The sequence below is a fragment of the Thamnophis elegans genome, chromosome 17, assembly GCF_009769535.1.
Source record: "Thamnophis elegans isolate rThaEle1 chromosome 17, rThaEle1.pri, whole genome shotgun sequence".
Taxonomy (NCBI): Eukaryota; Metazoa; Chordata; class Lepidosauria; order Squamata; family Colubridae; genus Thamnophis; species Thamnophis elegans.
Genome location: NC_045557.1, coordinates 12474702 through 12490085, shown reverse-complemented (window position 1 = coordinate 12490085; position 15384 = coordinate 12474702). Strand labels below are relative to the sequence as shown.

The window sequence follows — 15384 nt, the reverse complement described above, 5'->3', positions numbered from 1 at the left end:
ATCTATCTATCTATCTATCTATCTATCTATCTATCTATCTATCTCCCTCTCTCTCTCTCTCTCTCTCTTTCTCTCTCTCCCTCCCTCCCTCCCTCCATCCCTGCCTCCCTCCCAGTTCAATTCCCTCTTCCCCTTCAGAGCTCCCAGGTTGCCCTGATGCTGACCCTGACTCCCACGCCGCCTCCGCTTCCAGCAAATGTCATACGCTGTAGTTCAGGGGCAGTTAATGTCCTAGCAAGGTAATTTGTGCCATCTTTCATGCAGGTAGCCACCTCCTGTCCTCTCTGGACCATCAGGTAGCTAGTTTGAGGCGGCCAGTGTGCTTCCCTCTGTTGTCTTGTGTGTGAGCTACAACACTCCCCAGGGCCCTTCAGGGTTGCTCCCCAATTCCCCTTCCAGATCCTTCACCCCACCCTGGTCAACCTTCTACACGCCTCGTCAGCTTCAAGTTACGGGATACAGATTACCCCCTAGTCAGTTTTGCCCCCCCTCCCCCCTTTCCTTGGGCAAACCCAACCCTTTGCCTCAGTTCAGGATCCAGTGGGTCACATCCGTTCAGGATCCGTTGGCCACATCCATTCAGAATCTGGTGGGTCAATTCACAGTCCAGCGGCTTGCATCCATTTACATCCACTGGGTTGCCTCAATTTATGATCCAGTGGGTCACATCAATTTATAATCTAGTGGGTCACCTCAATTTATGATCCAGTGGATCACATCAATTTATGATCCAATGGATCACATCAATTTATGATCCAGTGGATGACATCGATTTATGATCCAGTGGATGGCATCGATTTATAATCCAGTGGATCACATCGATTTATGAACCAGTGGATCACATCGATTTATGATCCAGTGGATTGCCTCAATGTATGATCCAGTGGATCGCCTCGGTTTATGATCCAGTGGATTTCCCCAATGTATGATCCAGTGGATTGCCTCAATGTATGATCCAGTGGATCGCCTCGGTTTATGATCCAGTGGGTCGCCTTGGTTTATGATCCAGTGGGTCACCTCGGTTTATGATCCAGCACGTTGCATCCATTCACAGCGGGTTTCATCCATTTACAACCCCCAGATCACATAAATACTTTATGATCCAGTGGATTGCCTCAATTCACGATCCGGCCGGTTGCATCCATTTACAGCCACCAGATTGCCTCAGTAGGTGATCCAAGGGAGGCCTCGATTTGTGATCCAGTGGAGTCCATCAAATTACAATCCAGTGGGTTGTTGCATCCATGTATGTGGACGGGCGGGTCACAGACTGGTCTCTTCTCCTTGTCCAGACCAGGGAGGGGGGGAATGCGAGGCAGCTCTTAAGTGTCCATCCAAAATAACAGCCCCCCCATGGGAACAGCTTCATGCTTCCACATGGAGTTGCTGTTACAGTCGATAGGCACCCCCTTGGGTGGGCAGCCCCCCCTCTCTGCAGCCCTCTCCCCCCATTCTGGGGAGCCCTAATGGGGCCGGCCTCCCTCTCCCGGATGCTCACCTGTGGAAGAGGGAGAACGGGCAGCCAGGTGAGTTCATGCTGTTTGCAAAAGGTCTGTTTCCCCCCACTTGCCTTCAACACAACCCTTCCTCCCCTCTGGTGCCCATTGTGGCTTCCCCATGTGAGATTCTCGCTCTGAGCTGCTGAGGTCAGGGGTGGGACTGTCTCTCCCCACGTCTCTCTATCCATTCGGTCTGCCCCGCTCTCCTCTTCTGTGGGCAGAGGGGGCACCCTGGCAGTGTCTTGCTTGGCACAGTGTCAGAACTGAGTTCCTGTGTTCCGCCTGGCTGGCTAACCCTTGCACCCACTCCAGTGCCACTCCTGGCTCCCAGGAAGAACCTTGCCCTCCCCACTGGTCAGCCATGCCCAGGGCCATCCTTGGCCCGCCTGCCGTTGGACTCTGAACCTGGTATGCTTGTGCGGCCTGAAGCGGCCAGAAGCAGGCCCTGCACTCTGGTCACAGACAGTGGCGTATGGCACTGCAGTTGGCAGTGGAGCAATTCAGAGTAACAGAGTTGGAAGGGATCATGGAGGTCATCTAGTCCAACCCCCCACCCAAGCAGGAGACCCTAGACCATTTCCGACAAGTGACCCTCCTGTCTCTTCTTAAAAACCTCCAGTGTTGAAGGACTCACAACTTCTGGAGCAAGTCGTTCCGCTGATTAATTATTCCAATTGGAAATTATCTCCTTAGTTCTACATTGAATCTCTCCTTGGTCAGTTTCCACCCATTGTTCCTTCTCTGGCCTTTGGGTGCTTGGAGAATAGCTTGACCCCCTAACTCCTCTCTGGGCAGCCCCTCAAATATTGGAAGATGCTCTCCTGTCTCCCTTGGTCCTTCTCTTCCCTAGACTAGCCAGGCCCAGTTCCTGCAACCGTTCATCGTCTGTTTGAGCCTCCAGTCCCCTCATCATCCTGGTTGCTCTTCTCTGCATTTTTTCAAGAAGAAAAAAGAAGGGAAAGGGGGAATAAGGAGGGGAAAAAGACAGAAGGAAGGAAAGAGACAAGGAGGGAGGAAAGAAGGAAAGAATGAAGGAAAGAGAAATACATAGGGAGGGAGGAAAGAAAGAAAGTGAAGGAGGAAGGAAGGAGAGAAGGGAAGTGGGGGAGTAAAATGGAAGGAAGGAAAAAGGAAGGAAAGAGAAATATAGGGAGGGAGAGAGGAAAGAAAGAAAAAAGGTGTGAAAGATGAAGGAAGGAGAGAAGGGAAGAAGGGGAGTAAGAAGGAAGGAAGAAGAAGGAAAGGAGGGAAAAAGGAAGGAAGTAAAGAGAAATGCAAAGGGAAGGAGGAAAGAAAGGAGTGAATGAGGAAAGAAAAAGGATAAAGGAAGAAGTGAAAGGGGAAGGAGGAAAGAAGGAGAGAAGGGAAGAAAGGGAGTAGGAAGGAAGGAAGGAAAGAAAGAAAAAAATAAAGAAAGGGATATACAAAGAGAGGGAGGGAGGAAGAAGAAAACGGAAGGGAAAAGGAATGAAAGAAGAGCAGAAGGAAGGAAAGAGGAGGGAGGGAGGAAAGAAGGAAAGAAAGAAGGAAAGAGAAATACAAAGGGAGGGAGGAAAGAAAGAAAGCAGTGAATGAGAAAGAAGGAAGGAAGGAAGGAAAGAAAGAAACAAACAAAGAAAGGGACATACAAAGAGAGGGAGGGAGGAAGAAGAAGAAAATGGAAGGGAAAAGGAATGAAAGAAGAACAGAAAGAAGGAAAGTGAGGAGGGAGGGAGGAAAGAAGGAAAGAAAGAAGGAAAGAGAAATACAAAGGGAGGAAAGAAAGCAAGAAAGCAGTGAATGAGAAAGAAGGAAGGAAGGAAAGAAAGAAAGAAAGACATACAAAGAGAGGGAGAGAGGAGGAAGAAGAAGAAAATGGAAGGGAAAAGGAATGAAAGAAGAGCAGAAGGAAGGAAAGAAGAGCAGGAGGGAGGAAAGAAAGAAAGCAAGAAAGCAGTGAATGAGAAGTAAGGAGGGAAGGAAGGAAGGAAGGGGCAATGGTTCAGTCACCCAAGAGGCACCTTACCTTCTCCAAGGCCCCCCAGCCTGGTGCTGCACTCCGGTGGCTGCTGCTGGGTAGAGAGAGCCCCCCCCCCCATCCAGGAAGCGGGCAAAGTCGGATCAGCTCCACCCAGTGGGGCGGTTGGCTCATACGGGGCAGCTGGTTAATGATTAGCCTGCTGCAAATATTTGATAAGTGCTGGGAGAATTCAAAGGGCAGCACCCAGGAAAACAGTGGGGGTGGGAGAGTAGGTGCCACGATCGCTGGAGACCCCAGGGGCTTCATGTGCCTCCCCCCTCAGAGTGACCTAAGAGATAAAAGCCCCTCCAGGCACCTGAGCAGAATTTTAAAACAGAAACGCAACACAAAATTAGAAATGAAATTAAAAGGAAGGCCTCCTCCTACAACACACCTTCGGCCCCTTGATCTGAGTCAGCTCCCCCATCCCATTTTATACGCTGTGGTCTCATTCCTCCTGTCCCTCTGGATGAACATCCGAGGTCCCCCTCCCAGAAGACAAACTGTCCCCCAGTTTTGCTTACCTAGCTGCCCTTCTTCTTTTGAAGTTTTACTATGAGCAATTCAGACTCTAGCAGAGTGTTTCTCAACCTTGACAACTTTAGGAAGGGTGGACTTCCTGACTCTAGTCTAGGGGGCGGTGCTCATCTCCGTTTCAAAGCCCAAGAGCCAGCACTGTCCGAAGACGACTCCATGGTCATGTGGCCGGCATGACTCAATGCCCAAGGCGCACGGAACGCTGTTCCCTTCCCACCAAAAGTGGTTCCTATTTTTCTACTTGCATTTTTTACCTGCTTTCGAACTGCTAAATTGGCAGAAGCTGGGACAAGCTCACTCCGTTACATGACGTTTGGGATTCAAGCCGCCAAACTGCCAACCTTTCTGGTCAACAAGCCACTGAACCAATGTGTCCCTCAGAATAGAATAGAATAGAATAGAATAGAATAGAATAATAAAGAAATGAGAAGAGTGGAAAGAAGGGAAGGGGAGGGAAGAGAGGAGAGAATAATAAAGAGAAGGCAAGAGTGGAGAGGAATAGACGGAATGAAATGGAATGGAATGGAATTCTTTATTGGCCAAATGTGATTAGACATACAAGGAATTTTTTTCTGGTGTGGAAGCTCTCAATCAGTAGTGGGATTCAAAAAATTTTACTACTGGTTCTGTGGGAGTGGCTTGGTGGGCATGGCAGGGGAAGGATACTACAAAGTCCCCATTCCCTCCCGATGAGCTGGGACTCGGGAAGCAGAGAATAGATGGGGCGGGGCCAGCCAGAGGTAGCATTTGCCGGTTCTCCGAACTACTCAAAATTTCCACTTCTGGTCCTCCAGAACCTGCTGAATGCCACCTCTGCTCTCAATGTACATACAGCAACTGTGATATCATTAACATAGTCATTGTAAAATACATTCATCATAATATGTTCCAATATCTCAGGGGTTGCCACAAAGAAGAGGGAGTCAAGCTATTCTCCAAGGCACCTGAGGGCAGGACAAGAAGCAATGGGTGGAAACTAATCAAGGAGAGAAGCAACTTAGAACTGAGGAGAAATTTCTTGGCAGTTAGAACAATTAATCAGTGGAACAGAAATTGCCTCCAGAAGTTATGAATGCCCCAACACTGGAAGTCTTTAAGAAGATGTTGGATAGCCATTTGTCTGAAACGGTATAGGGTTTCCTGCCTAGGCAGGGGGTTGGACTAGAAGACCTCCAAGGTCCCTTCCAACTCTGCTATTGTATTGTATTATTGTATAAAACATTAGAGACCACACTTAAGAATTCTCACAGTATAAAGGGGGCACTTTCAAACTTCTAAAACTTCAATTAGTGTAGCTTTACAATCAAGTCCTCTCGTTTTGTTTCCCGTTGGTCTATCTGGAGAGATTGACATCCCATCTTGCATGTTTAAAATACAATTCTCCCACCATCTCCTTTACAGCACTTAGATGAACTCTGGGATTTGCAGAAATAGGAAAATAAGCAGGGAAGGAAGACACCCCCACCCCCGAGGAGAAGGCCCGAACAAGGCAATAGAAGCTGGGAATAGAGTGGGGCCAAAAGAAGGCCGGATGGATTAGCAGGCTGTTGCTTTGCATTAAATTGTGAGCTTCAACATTTTCAATGCTTCCCCTCTGGGTTGAATTTGGAGTCCCGAAAAGCAGCTATGGAGAAAACCTGGGAAATCCTTAAGTTTTCCTTTTAAAAAGGGGGGTGTTTTAAAAGGCACTGATGGGTAGCACCCAACACTGGCTTGGAACTTCTTCCTCTTGGTTGCCCACGGAGAACATTGAGGCAGCCAACTCATAATGAGAGCCATTCCCCACCCAGGAGCTTCCGGAATGTTTCAGTGGGAGCCCTCGTAGTGGCCATGGAGGTCCGGAGAGGCTCTTGGTCCCTGGTCGTGGCCTGGGCGTTGCTGGATGGGCCCTTCTCCAATGGGGAGACCCATGGCACCAACGGCCCTTGTGAGCAACAGCTGCGTTTCCGGCACAGCAGCGTCGAGGGTGGAGGGCCGTGGCTGTCCACGCTGGCTCTGCTCAGCAGCATCGGGGCCATTTGGCTCTTTGTCTTCTACGCCATCCGCTGCTTGTGCCTCAGGAGGAACGAGTGCGCGCAGGAGCTGGACGAGGGAGCAGAGAAACGTTGGGAGGTATGCCAGCTGGGGACACAACCAGCAGAGGGATGAGTACTTGAGGGACTGCCACAGAGAAGGCAGAGTGGAGCCATTCTCTGAAGCATCTGAGTGCGAGAAGCAAGGGCTTCGTCAAAAGGAGATTCAATCTGGAACTAAGGAGGAATTTCTTGACAGCGAGAGCAAATTACTCAATGGAGCGGCTTCCCAAAAGAAGTTGTGGGAGCTCCAACATTGGAGGTTTTTAAGAAGAGAGAGGACAACCATTTGACCAGGGTAGTATAAGGTCTCTTGCCTTTTGCAGAGGGCTGGATAGAAGACCTCTAAGGTCCCTTCCAGTCCTAGAACTCTATGATTCTGTGAGATGACATCAATGGTTCACACAACCCACTTAGCCAAGCCAGGGAAGGACACAGCCTCCATGCAACGGGCTCAGTTGAATTCCCTTCTCTTCCACTTCTTCCTTTAGCTGCCTTTGTTTCATCGGGGTGGGTGTGGGTGGGTGGGTGTTAAACCCTTTTTATTCTACGGTGGTCCACCCAGAGTCAACGTATGAATGAGATGGGTGCCATAAAAATGTAATTGCTTAATAAATAAAAAGTGGTTCGTTGTAAGCTTGAGGGTCTCTTCATGTGGTGCAAACACATTTTTGGGACGTTTGGAGTCCATTCTGGAATAAAAGCCAGTGTTGTGCCTTGCTGGTGGCCAGTGGAGCTGGCAGAAAAGTTGGACAGTGAGGAGGTTGAGGAGGAAGATGGGCCAGTCCTGGAGTCTGGGGAAGGCTCTGATGAGGGCTGATCGACAGTTATCAGCTACCTTCGGAGTCAGACATCAGTGGGGCAGATGAACAGCTGGAGCCTGTTCCCAGTGTGCGCATGCGCAGAGCTGCCAGGAGAAGGAAACAGCTAAGGAACAAGGATCGACTTGGGAGTAAGGCCGCAGGTGGACAGTGAATGGCCCCTCCCAGAAGAAATAAAAGAGGAGCGACAGGGGAGTGGAGTTTGCAGGAGACCATTAGTTCATTCCTGCATTCTTGCCAAGTATTGCAGCATCTAAAAGATATCGGCCTGGCCACTCTCCAAGCCTGATAAAAGTCGGTAATTGGGAACTCTCTTGAAAGACTGTGGGAGAGGAAAGGCTTTGCTGGAGAGGAATTCACTGTCAATTCAATAAAAAGAGTTTATCGGGATGAGGACTCGGCTTCGAGCTGCTGGGGAAGCCTAGGTCAAAGCAGCAAGCAGGAAGAGCATATGATAGATGAGTAATGTCATTAAAAAATTGCAAGTGATTATTAATTAACCAAGCATCTATGATTGGCCATTAATTAATGAAGAAACTATGGTCATTAATATATCAATGAAGGAGCAACTGGTCATTAATTAAGACACCGATGAAAAAACTACAACTGTTGTTGATTAATTAATGAACTAACTATGTGGTCATAAATTAATGAAGAAACTATGACTGGTCAGATCATTAATTAATCAATGAAGAAACTACAATTGGTCATTAGTTAATAAAAATAGGAATGGTCATTAATGAGTGAAAAAACTCCAACTGGTCATTAATGATTGAAGATATGAGTGGACATCAATGAACTAGCTTTCACTGGTCTTTGATGAATGAAGTAATGTGAGTGGTTAATTAATGAAGAAAGCATGTGTAGTCATTAATGAATTGAGAAACTACAATTGGTTTTTATTAATTAATTAAAACCGATCTCTCTTCATTCTTCTTTTTTGCTGCAGGAGGTTCAGATGTCCTGTCCAGAAGACGATGGAGATGAATCATCTGGCTACCAATCTCAGGTCCTTGTCCCGGCCCAGCCCGAGTGCGAATCCACCCCTCTGGGCACCAACCCCCCACTCCAGGCTTACGCCCACCAGCTGACCTGCATGGAGCACGAACTGGAGCATTTCCTGAGTGAGGTGCGCAACCGAAAGGGCACCCTGGGGGCCAAGGCAGGGAAGGAGAGGGACCCCCCGAATCTGAAAAAGTGGGGCTCAGACAAGCTGCGCATCACCGTCTATGAAATTGCCGACAGTGAGCAGCCAGACTTGGCGTGGGGCAGAGGACGCAAGAGGAAGCTCAAATAGAGAAGGGGGCACCGGGAAACTTCGAGGTGTGCCCAGTGGACGGATAGCAGCTGGAATAAAAGGGGCTCAGGTGTATCGTGATTTGTCTTGGAACATTTATTAGTAATAAATTATGAATCCAATCGAGACGTGTCCAGGTAGACTTCTTCTGTGCAGCGGTCAGGTCATTGGGAAAAGGGGTGCAGTGCCAGGAGTGACAGAGATGCCCTTGTGGGTGGCCGCATGTTCAGAGGGTCTCCTGGATGTCCCTGGTCTGTTCCTTCCTTTTTAATTTTGATTATTCCGTTGGGGAAAATCAGCTCCCTGCAGACATCTGGAGTCGGGGAGCCTCAAATCTCCAACTTTGAGATGCTGGGACTTCAACTCCCAGAATTCCCAGCCAGCATGCCCAGATTAGTTCCATTTGGATTCATGGGTTGTGGGGACTCTACGCTTGTCGGACGATACAGGGCAGCATGAAGAGACAGGATTGATGATCTTCACGATGGGGAACGGACCCACGTATTTCGGCCCCAACTTTTTGGACTTCTGTGTGGTGTGAAGGAACTTAGTGGACAAATAAACCATGTCACCCTCCCGGTATTCATAAGGCTGTGTACGCTTTTTGTCCGCCTGTTTCTTATGGGCACGATGAGCAGCATCCAGAGTTGCTAGGGTCAAAGGCCAAATGCGGCTGAGACGTTCGCTCCAGTCAGCGACGGATGGAACCTGCGGCTGGTCACGAGGCAGTTCAGAAATAGGAACAAAGTCTTGACCATACACAACCCAGAAAGGCGTGAACCCAGTGCTGGAATGGACAGAATTGTTGTAGGCTACTTCAGCATGCGGCAATAAGTCCACCCAGTCATCTTGTTGATAATTGATGAAACAACGTAAATATTGTTCAAGAACAGAATTAGTCCTCTCACAAGCGCCATTAGTCTGAGGATGGTAGGCGGAGCTAAGGCCCTGGGCAGAGCCAATACGTTTGAGAAATTCCTTCCAGAACACTGAGGTGAACTGGACACCCCTATCGGATATGATGCGATCAGGCACCCCATGTAGGCGGTAAATGTGGGAAATGAAGAGTTTAGCTAGCGCCTTAGCGGAAGGAATCTTGTGGCAGGGCACGAAATGAACTTGTTTCGAAAACAAATCAGTAACGACCCAAATGACGGTGTGCCCCTGGCTCTCGGGGAGTTCAACAATAAAGTCCATAGAGATCTCCTTCCAAGGGGCAACCGGTCGGGCAACAGACTGGAGCAATCCCTGTGGTTTCCCTGGGGGCGTTTCGCGGCCGCACAAACGGGACAACTGGCAACATAAAGTTCAATGTCCTTTTTCAAAGATGGCCACCAAAATTGTCTCTTCACTAAGTGTAAAGTCTTTACAAAACTGAAATGACCCGCCAACTTGGAGTCGTGAGCCTGGTGGAGGACAACGGGGCGAAGGGATGTGGGGATGTATAATTTGGCGCCGATCCATGGCAAGTCGTCCCTCATTGTGCACTCATCCTGATGCTCCTGGAACCAGTCATCCTGGGGAAGGGCGAGTTTGAGGTCAGAAAGAAAATCTTGAGGCACGTCGACTTTCGTTCGTGCCTGTTTGCGAGTAACCATCGGAGCCGCCAGGCTGGAAGTAGGAACCACAGGTTGCACGATGCTCAGTTTAGAGCAGTTGTATTGTGGGAGTCGGGACAAGGCGTCTGCCATGAAGTTCTTCCCACCGGGGATGTACTTGAGTGTGAAATTGAAACGGTTGAAATGTTGGGCCCACCGCATTTGTTTGGGGGAGAGTCGGCGCGGCGTTCTCAAAGCCTCCAGATTTTTGTGGTCAGTCCACACCTCGAAAGGGTGCTTAGCGCCTTCCAGAAAATGGCGCCAAGTGGTCAGGGCCCATCGTACAGCGAAAGCCTCTTTCTCCCAAACTGCCCAACGTCTTTCGGTGTCTGTGAGTTTGCGGGAGGTGTACGCGCAAGGTTGCAAATTACCTTGGTCGTTGGATTGCAACAAGACGGCCCCAATGGCGACATCACTGGCAACAGCTTGGACGATGAAAGGCTTGTCCATGTCGGGATGCTTCAGCACTGGTTCCGCAGCAAAAAGGCATTTCAGCTTTTCGAAAGCCGCCTGACAGTCCATGGTCCAGTCAAGAGGTTTGCTTGGCTTAGGTTTAGGACCACCTTTGGATTTTAGCAAGTTAGTTATAGGAAGCGCAATTTTGGCAAAGGAAGGAATGAACTGACGGTAGAAATTAGCAAATCCCAAAAATTTTTGCAATTGTCTACGAGTTCTAGGCGCGTCCCACTCAGTGACCGCCCTTACTTTTTCAGGGTCCATTTCAATGCCGGCTGGAGAGATGCGATACCCAAGGTAGTCAATCTTGGTTTGGTGAAACTCACACTTGGATAATTTGGCATAAAGATCAGCAGCTCTGAGTTTTTTCAAAACAGTGCACACAAGTGCGACATGTTCGTCATAGGAGCGAGTATAGATAAGGATATCGTCCAAATATACGATAACTCCTTTGTAGAGGTGGTCATGCAAGATCTCATTGATTAATTGCATGAAGACTGCAGATCTTGATCTCCTGCTCCTCCTGTCCAACGTAACCAAGGGACATTTCCTGTACGAAGTAAAGGTCTACAAATACTCACCATCTCTTGGTCCTTCTGTCCAACATAACAAAGGGACATTTCCTGTATGAAGAAAAGATCTAACAATACTCACCATCGCCTCGTCCTTCTGTCCAACATATCCAAGGGAAATTTCCTGTACGAAGTAAAGGTCTACAAATACTCACCATCTCCTTTGTTTAATGTCACTATTGTACCGTTTTCGTGTAAAGTGGTCCATATACACACCATCTCCTGGTCCCTCAATCCAACATAACCCACACCATTTCCTGTATGAAGTAAAGATCTACCAATACCCACCATCGCCTGATCCTTCTGTCCAAAATAACCAATGGACATTTCCTGTACGAAGTAAAGGTCTACCAATACTCACCATCTCCTGGTCCTTCTGTCCAACATAACCAATGGCATTTCCTGTATGAAGTAAAGATCTACCAATACTCACCATATCCTGGTCCTTCTGTCTAACATAACAAAGGGACATTTCCTGTACGAAGTAAAGATCTACCAATACTCACCATCTCCTGGTCCTTCTATCCAACATAACCAATGGCATTTCCTGTATGAAGTAAAGATCTACCAATACTCACCATATCCTGGTCCTTCTGTCTAACATAACAAAGGGACATTTCCTGTACGAAGTAAAGATCTACCAATACTCACCATCTCCTGGTCCCTCTGTCCAACATAACCAATGGCATTTCCTGTATGAAGTAAAGATCTACCAATACTCACCATCTCCTTGTCCTTCTGTCCAACATAACCAATGGACATTTCCTATACAAAGTAAAGATCTACCAATACTCACCATCTCCTGGTCCTTCTGTCCAACATATATCCAAGGGAAATTTCCTGTATGAAATAAAGATCTAGCAATACTCATCATCTCTTGATTGTTCTGTCCAACATAAAATGACCATTTCCTGTACGAAGTAAAGATCTAGTAATACTCATCATCTCTTGGTCCTTCTGTCCAACATATATGCAAGGGAAATTTCCTGTATGAAGAAAAGGTCTACAAATACTCACCATCTCCTTTGTTCAATGTCATTATTGTACTGTTTTCGTGAAAAAAGTGGTCCAAATACTCATCATCTCCTGGTCCTTCCATCCAACATAACCCACACCATGTCCTGTATGAAGTAAAGATCTACCAATACTCACCATCGCCTGATCCTTCTGTCCAAAATAACCAATGGACATTCCCTGTACGAAGTAAAGATCTACCAATGCTCACCATATCCTGGTCCCTCTGTCCAACATAACAAAGGGACATTTCCTGCATGAAGTAAAGATTTACAAATACTCTCAATCTCCTGGTCCTTCTGTCCAACATATCCAAGGGAAATTTCCTGTATGAAGTAAACGTTTACAAATACTCACCATGTCCTGGTCCTTCTGTCCAACATAACCAACGGACATTTCCTTCATGAAGTAAAGATCTACAAATACTCACCATCTACTGGTCTTTCTGTCCAACATAACAAAGGAACATTTCCTGCATGAAGTAAAGATCTACAAATGCTCACCATCCCCTGGTCTTTCTGTCCAACATAACCAAGGTCCATTTCCTTTAGGAAGTGAAGATCTAGAAATACCCACGATCCCCTTTTTCTCACATCATGGAGGTTCCTGGGCTCTTTTGCGTAGTCCAAATACTCACCATCCCCTGGTCCTTCTGTCCCACATAACCAAGGTCCATTTCCTGTATGAAGTTAAGATCTACCAATACTCACCATCTCCTGGTCCTTCTGTCCAACGTAATCAAGGGACATTTGCTGCAGGACGTAAAGATCTACAAATACTCACCATTTCCTTTGTTCAATGTCTTTATTGTACCTTTTTTGTTTAAAGTGGTCCAAATACTCAACATCTCCTAGTTCTTCCGTCCAACATAACTAATGGCCATTTCCTGTATGAAATTAAAATCTACCAATACTCACCATCCCCTGGTCCATCCAACATAACAAAGGGACATTTGCTGTACAAAGTAAAGATCTGCAAATATTCACCATCTCCTGGTCCTCCTGTCCAACATAACAAAGGGACATTTGCTGTACAAAGTAAAGATCTGCAAATATTCACCATCTCCTGGTCCTCCTGTCCAACATAACCAATGGACATTTCCTATACGAAGTAAAGATCGACCAATACTCACCATCTCCTCATCCTTCTGTCCAACATAACCAAGGGCCATTACCTGTACGAAGTAAAGGTCTACAAAAGACTCACCATCCCCTGTTCTTTCTGTCCAATATAACCAAGGGCCATTTCCTGTACGAAGTAAAGATCTACAAATACTCACCATCTCCTTTGTTCAATGTCATTATTGTACCGTTTTCGTGTAAAGTGGTCCAAATACTCACCATCTCCTGGTCCTTCCATTCAACATAACCCACACCATGTCCTGTATGAAGTAAAGATCTAGCAATACTCACCATCGCCTGATCCCTCTGTCTAAAATAACCAATGGACATTTCCTGTATGAAGTAAAGATCTACCAATACTCACCATCTCCTGGTCCTTCTGTCCAACATAACCAAGGTCCATTTCCTGTACGAAGTAAAGGTCTACAAAGACTCACCATCTCCTGGTCTGTCAGCCTCTGCTTTGCTGCTGCTTTGGCTGCCATTAAACGGGGAGGGAGGGCATGGTATTTGGGAGGGGTTTACTAATTGTGCTGGAGGAAGATTCTGGAGCTCTGCTGCCTGTCGGACTACGCATGCGTAGGAGGTTCCCGCCAAGACTAACCGCACCGACATTCCATCTTCGTGATGCCTTTTGAAATTATCTCACACCTGACACTTGGGAGAATTATGATTGGACTGTAACTGTGATGCCAAGGAGTGAGGAATGGGTTATTCTATATATCAATTGCTTTCGCGCCTAAATAATCAGTCTTCGCTTCGCTACTCCTTTAATCATTTATAATTAGTAAAAGTACACTTGATTTCTACCTATGGAGTCTCGTGGTCTTCTTTCCTAATTACCCAATGAAGAGGTGCTGACAGTAAGCGAAGACTCACTCACACCCCACCAGGAGGTTTCAACCTACCCTGGGGGGTCTACTCACAAGAAGGAACGAGAAAAATATCGTTGAGAGCGAGCGATGAAGAGGAGATTGAAAGGGAAACTGCAGACCCATCTTTACCTGGAAGGATGGCTGGCCTAGGAATAGAGGACCCTGCGGTTCGCCCTAGGTGTGGGGCAAAAAGAGGATAGTGAGAGTTTGGATGCTGGAAAAAACCAGCCAACTGGGAAGAAACCTTGACTGAACGGAGGCCCCAGGAAAGAGAACAAACAGAAGAGTTTGAACAAAAGTACTCTATGCAAAAATTTAGAGAGGGTGAAGAGACCGAGGGGGGATGGGAGCAAACAAACCCAGAAACAGCTTCCACCCCCCAGCCAGGGCTGCTGCCAGAATAGGGGGGCCCCCCAGAAGACGCAGAATGGCAAAAGTCCCTCCCTTGCCAGTAAAATATAACGGAAATCCCAAGACCCTGGGTCTCTTTGTTATACAAATTTGGAACTATATGGAAATTTATGGGCCCGATTTAGAAACAGATGAGATGAAGGTGCAAATGGTTTTACTTTCTTTGGAGGAGAATGCGGCCGAATGGATGGTCAGCTTACGCCAAAGCAATTCCCCCCTCCTGAGGAATTTTGATGCCTTTATGACTGCGTTCAAAAGGAGATTTGATGATCAACTTCCTGGGAGGAGCCTACTGGTGGGGGCAGCAAAAAATCAGCTGCCTCCGAATTCCTGGCTACGTACCTGTTTAGAGGATCTTCCATCTGACGTCTTATCAGGTTTTCTTATCCTTCAGGCAAGAAGGAAAGAAGAAACTGTTTTGCTGGCAAATGCTCTTCGATTTTTGCAGCTTTTGTGCTTGCAAGGAAAGGGGGGCTAGCCCAAGGCAGAACGGCTGTCCGTGCTGGGAACTTCAAACTGCCTTGTGCAGGACAAAGTAGGTCTCTCCCACTCTGCTCAAAGTTTTGTTTGATTTATTCTTATCACGAGCTGAATCCGTTTACTGTGGACAATAATTGCTTATCAACATTTTAGCTTCTTTTCTTTTTCTCCTCCGAAAAATTATTTACTCAGAGGCTTCTAAAATGGCGCCGAGCAGGCTGGTTTCTCCGGTAATAACGAACACTTTTTGCTAATCCTCACAAGAAAGAATTCAAAACAAAAGAGATTGCTTATCATTTGTTTTGGTTTCACAATAGAAGAATTTTACTCCTTCATTAACCTTGCTTATTTGGAAGTTAAATGGTGATGAATCTGCTGAATGGTCTTGTTACAATGTTTACTCACTGAAAGTTTTGCCAAGCCTTAAACTTCAAAATAAAAGCCTCTTTACTTAAAGCTGCATATTCAGGCAATAGAGTTTTATTAACTGCAGGCAGATAAATTTTGAAATGGCCTCAAAACCAAATATTAACTTGAAGTCGTCACCCTCTACTTCCAGGGGCACATCCTCAGTGCCTGGCACAAAGCTGCAGCCTCTGCTTCCTACACCCCCTGCTGGGGATGTGTTAACG

General features: G+C 47.0%; 1 long non-coding RNA gene across 1 annotated transcript; it reads right to left on the bottom strand.

The window, feature by feature from the left end:
- Positions 1-790: 790 nt before the first annotated feature.
- LOC116520055 lies at positions 791-3908 on the bottom strand. The gene is made up of 2 exons (XR_004256711.1): positions 3505-3908; positions 791-1498 (listed from the first exon to the last, which is right to left on the bottom strand). It is a non-coding gene; the product is annotated as an uncharacterized LOC116520055 (long non-coding RNA).
- Positions 3909-15384: the final 11476 nt, after the last annotated feature.